A 6,347-nucleotide genomic window follows, 5' to 3' on the forward strand; every position below is an offset into this window, starting at 1 on the left:
ATTCAAAACATGCATCGAACTTGTCTGTCACACGACATGATCATCAGATAGCTGCACTCCAGCTATTTTCTCGTCAGATATAAATGTTTAGAGTATCAATTCTCTGATAAGGAAAATATCCAAACTTTCAGTTTTGTACTGGTGTTCAAAACATATTTATAGAATATATTTATATATAAATACCCCATGGGTTGTCAGTTCTCTTGTTTTCCCACTTATTAGGAAGTTTAAGTCTAAGTCAATGAACAATAATTAAAATTCTTCCTGATATTGGTTATATTTTAAAGATTCCCAAATTTATATATTCACTAGAATACCCATCATCACCAAAATTAAAAGAGTATTGATGTAGACATTAATTTTTTTTCTGATTATCGTCATCAACATTTTCTGTCATTTTTTGCATTTAACAGTAGAAAAAATGGACATTTTATTAAAACATAGATGATTGAGTTACTAAGCACTATGCAAACAGAGAAGATAAAACTATCGACTTTGCAGTATTATACGCAGCAAATTCATCAATATGTTTCATGTGACAAGGGAAAAAGTAAGCAAGTTACGTAAAAATCTGTTGTAGTAAATGTTGTACTCTGCAGTACTTTCCAAACAATAGTAATGAGTTAAAGTATCATGCTTTGATGTTCAAATTAAATATTTCTAAAATCATCGCCTTTTACATGAAGAATCATAGAATTAAATTTTCGTCTGTGCCAGTCCAACAAATGTTTAAACAATTTCTTTTCCCTTCGTTTGTTTTACTTATCATTTCATGCCTGTTTTTATTTTCCAGGATTGCTTTTTGTGAGTAGCTTTAGAGGAGCTGGAAGGTGAGATGCAGAGACTACATATCTTTGTGATTTTTTGGTCGTCAAATTCAGTTAAAATACTGTTCGTTATCTCCATATGTTTCATTGGATAAAAATAGTGCTGTATACAGGGTTATTTTCCCCATTTTAAATTCGCTTATTCATGATTCTGTTTAAGAAATCAAGCTGAGATCTTTGAATTTTAAGTTCGACCAATTATGAAGAGGGCGAAAGCGACGAAAATAAAATGAAGGCGACAATTTCCCTGTATAAATTAATTTTGAAATGCAAGAAAACATTTATCCCTTGATTCTTGGTAGAAAAAATACATTTATGTTTTAACAGTGATATAAAGAATTATTATGATATACGTTTTCTCAGATTTTATTCTTTATAATTCTGCACTTGGATGGTACAAGTAATACTAAAGATGTCTTTAATATGTTCTACATCTTTACATCTACAACTCTATTTAGCGAGACAATTGTTCATATTAAGACTTAATAAAAGAAATTGATTCCCATGTGGATACGTGATAAATTGAATAAACTAAAGTGGATGATATTATAAACTTAATTGATTGATTGCGAGAAATATTTTCTAGCGAATTTTTTTGATCAACCGATTCTTTCAATTCATTCTGAATACAGATCTGATTATTTAATCTTGATTCGTGAATGTCAGAAGAAAACATTTGTAAAAAAAAAAAAAAACTCAAGAAGTTGGGAATACTTTTTTAAGGAATAGTGCTACACTAGGTATTTAGAAAGGTGATTTTAGAGATACCTGAGTAGAAATTCCGGACAAGTTATGCGATCAGATCTAGAGTTGAGTCCAAAAAATGAACTCATATTAAAATATATCCTCGATCATTGAATTCCAGGATTAAAAGTTTTATTCTAAATAGATGTTGAAGTGCTCAGTTTCAGATTAAATGCATAAAAGACTTTTACATTGTATCTCGGGCTTTACTTAATGCATGTATGTATTCTTAAAGCTAAATACGACTCGCTCTCGCTCCGTAATCGGAAGGTCGTGAGTTCGAATCACAGGCGCGACTGACCTAAGTCGATAAAAAAGAGTAACTGTTCCTTCACCTAGCGCTTGGCACTTTGATGTTGGTCCTTCGGGTGAGACCTTCAAAACTGTGGCCACCTGTTACGGCAGACATTAGCGCTCGTTGCCCAATGGCCCTTAGCGCTTAGTAAAGGCCTAAATTTGAAGCCGTTCACCGGTTTAAACTGACATCTCTTTATGAGTAAAATACTCAGACGGGAGGTAAAATAACGTACAATCAACAAACCGTCAACAATCCTTATTTAGCATAACCATTCTCGCCTGCATACTGTATGTATGTAGTATATGTCTTTCAGTTGTTCAATGCGCAAGAGCATGCTCTACGACGAACGAACTGATGAAACAGGAATAACAACTGTCTCATTTAATAAAAGCTATATATATGTTAAACTTTCGGTTTATACGGAATTATTAAGAGAGTATAAAAATGAGCTAGAATCCAATGTAAAGAAGTAATTTACAGAAATGTTTACACATGATATTTATCTCTATATTTGTACCTTTTCCCTTCTTTTCAGAGATGCAAATGCTATGGAAGTACTTTGTTGTCCTTGTCATGATTGAAATAGCTTTCATGACTTTCATTTACATTACAACTTTGCAATCAAAAAACAGTATACAACTACAAATTCAACAAGATAAATATGGTTTTTCCCAACCGGAAGAAAAGGGAGAAATTAACTCAAGAATCAAATAATCAAAAAAGAATAAAAGAATGTACCCGAGACAAGAACTTTTAAATTACAGATTAAATTCTTTAGAGAAAAAGAAGAAATTTAGAAGTCAACGAGGAAATGATAAATTTAATAAAAAGGCAACACATATTTTTTCAAAGATGGAATCAACAAACTACAAAAGTGATCATACAACGATTGAAAGAAACAATTCATTGGAAAACAAAAAGAAATCTTGCACATTTTTATTTGACAAGGACAGTCTAATAAAGGCAAAACAAATACTTAATTTACCACGAGAACAACCGATATTTTTATTTTATATTCACATAGATATATCTCCTAGTAAGGGTTTAGATTCATTCAGTAAAGAACATAAAGACGCGCTTTTGAACTGACAATATGTTCTAAAAGATGAAAAATTTCTTGTCCAGATGCCTGTCGACTTTGACCTGATTACTTTTGATTTGCTTCTTAGAAACCATGAGGAAACCTTTTTTGAATTAAAAACATTTTACAATGCTTCAAACTGCACAGAAGAAGCGACAGATGCAATAGAATCTATTCGATTTCAATTATGGAATGAACTTTTTGAAAATAACGCTAATTACTATTTATGCAACAGAAACTTCACGAGTGAAATTGGGCGTAACATTATGTACTACCTAACAACTATATGGACTGGGTATGATTTATCCTGCTCAGGTGCAGAAATTGGCCTGAAAAAGACAGAAATTGATGCAATTTGTTTGGGTATTTGTAGTATTGGACATTATAAATAGCAAAATAAAATCATTAAATATTCTTAAGCAGATGGAATATTTACAATTTTGCTATCAAAAGGAAGATAGGCCTTACTCCGTGAAAAGGATGATATTGAAGTTTTTCATCGGTAAATGTTCGAAATGCTGTTCTTCATGTAATGTAAATGAAGATAAGGAGTGTAAGACATGTCATGACATTTGTTGTAGGAATGACAGTGAAGACAGAAAATGTATAAGATGTTTTAAGAGTTTTTTTATTTTTTTTAATAACGTAACTTTGCTAGATTTTATTCTTGTTCCTTTTGGTTCATATCGCACTTTGCGAAGGTATACTTTGAACAAAGAAGTGTAAAAGGAATACCTAAACGTTATGCGGACTAGTGAACCGTTGTTCGATTTCATAACCAATGATAATAACGTAGCAATAACGTTCGGTGTGCTTTATGCATGTTTGTTTCCTGTTGTGTTCATTTGTTTGGGGGAATGGATTTATGACGCTTATATGGCAAAAGAGGTTGAACTTTTTACCTTTTTTAACTATTCAAAAGAAACAAAACATAAACAAAACAGTATATTTTATTAAGCAAAAGGTTAGTCTCAAGATGTGACAATCTTCATGATAATAGCAGAACTTATTTTAATACCTGTAGTGAATCAATGTTGTTGCGATTGCTCTTGTGAAAATGACCGTAATTGTCAGTGCAATTGCAAATTTTTATTGCCATGCGACTTTCTGTTTCAATTATTTCTTTGTTTTTTCCCATTTTTTTCATTTACTACTCATGTATTTAGAAAAAAGAACAGTGATTGTATCAAGTGTTTTACAAACCATTGTGAAAGCAAAGACAACGGATGCAAATGTGATAAACGTTGCTGTACTTGTACATGCTTTATAGTTTCTTCACTGTTTTATTGCATTTTGTGGCTTTTATTTTATGCTCTTTGCTTACGTCCTATTGTATCAACATTTACATTTCTCTTAAGGTTTATAACTTACTTTGTTTTCGTTGCATTACCGATCAGAATTCATATATTTCGGTACACATTGATATTTGTCACGGCAATTATCTATTTTGCAAAATATTTCAATGAAATCATTAGTATGAATGCAGAAATTCTGAGATACATATTTTTTATAGAAGAGAAAAACAAAAGTGGAAAACGTCGCTTAAATTATCCAGATTCGACAACAATTCATTCAAAGTCTTCTGAGTTTGGATCGGAAGAAAACAGAGAGAGGACAACAGAAAGCAGTTACTCTTCTAAAAGTGAGGTGTCTTTGGATGTTCAGGAATGTCAAGAAGTTGTAAATAAAAATGAAGAGTCTGAGGATGTTAATGAATATAAAGAAGACGCACATAAATGTCAAACGTTTGATGTATATGAAAGTCAAAAGCCAGAGAGCATAGCCGAGGATATGTTTGATAAAATCTATAGAAACCTATCATTTGTGAAAAGGAGACTCTACTTTTTTGGTATGAAAAGCGTTATTGTTTTTATGTATCTTTTTATCACAATTGAAACATTCATCAACAATAGGAAGTATTTATCGTCCACCAGTTTTAAAGATATCCTGGAAGTGGCATTAGTACTGGTCGGTCCATATGCCATATCGTTATTTCTAAAGGCAGATGAAAAAAACTTTCTCACAAATGAAAATAAAAAAGAAATAAAAAGTGCTTACGAAAGTTACAAAGAATACCTGAATTCAGTTCAGAAAGAAAACCGAAAGAAAAGTGAAAGTCAAAATACAGAGACAACTTCATTGTCACCAAGTGTCACAGGGGCGGAAAATGATAGTGACAAAGACAATCTTCATCTAGTGACAGTAAAACAAAAAAGAATTACAGACAATAAAGTAATAAAAAAAACAATTAAAACTCATGCTGACATCCATGAAACAGAATTTGAAATGGTTTTAATGGCACAAAATATCAGGGAAAAAGAAGCTGAAAGTGATCCATTACTTCCGAAAATAAAAAATTCATATGTGTAAGAAAACCTTTCAAAAGCCATTCTATTACTGATAAGTTTTCTATCTCTCTATCTCCCTCTCTGTTTTATTAAATTTTAATACAGCATCCACATCCCATTCCTTGTTTAATTTTGGTTTTTCAGATTTATGTTAAAGAATAGATCAAAAACTGTTCAAAAAATATATTTTGTCTCACACTTTTTCGTCATCATAATAACTGCTTTTTTTCAATAAAAACGGAAATCTGAAATGTTTTGTAAACTTTGTCAATGGTCATTTGAAAAAAAAAAATAACATTCTTATTGTTCTTTGGAGTTGATATTTAAAAGATGCTTAAATTTTGGATTGACAGTATTGTTACCCATTATTAAAAGACCATTTTTTCATTTCCATGTGAAACAGGAAGCATATACATCAGATGAAAAAAAACCAATCGTTGCGTCAATTAACGAAACATTTAGATATATCGAAGAGGTATTTTCAATTAACAATACTTACTTCCATTTATATGTTGACTTGATGGATTCCACAGAACTTGAAATGAAAGATAAACCAAAGAATCTGACATCTGTTTCATATTTTTGGAAAATTTACGAGAAAAAGACAGTAACAGAAACAAAACGTCATGATGAAGCATGATGTCTTCCGTTTTTTTTTGGAGTCAACTTCCGTTACTTATTTAGCAATATACTCACATTACCAGCAAATGGTGTTAATGTCTCCTGATTGATTCGCTACACAAGAGATGCTCTACGCACAAATAATTTCTAAAACGAGATTAGCTTCTGATCAAGGTGGTAAAAAGAAGGAATCACCATACATGTTTAAAGTTGAACTTAATATGAAATTATTAATGATTTTGAAATTCGATTAGCTAAATGTATTTAAATGAAAAGATTTGGACACTCACGCAGACTTATATACTAATGACACAGGCATAAAGTGGAATACAGAATTTTATGAAAAGAAGAACTTCATTAGAAGATGATAAAAGGTCTTGCCGCCTATGGGAAAGTCGTTTTTCTTTGAAGACAAATTGAGAGTGGCT

Source organism: Saccostrea cucullata, unplaced genomic scaffold (assembly GCF_032062105.1).
Source record: "Saccostrea cucullata isolate Sc308-1 unplaced genomic scaffold, CSIRO_AGI_Scuc_v1 ctg2511, whole genome shotgun sequence".
In the NCBI taxonomy this organism is placed as follows: Eukaryota; Metazoa; Mollusca; class Bivalvia; order Ostreida; family Ostreidae; genus Saccostrea; species Saccostrea cuccullata.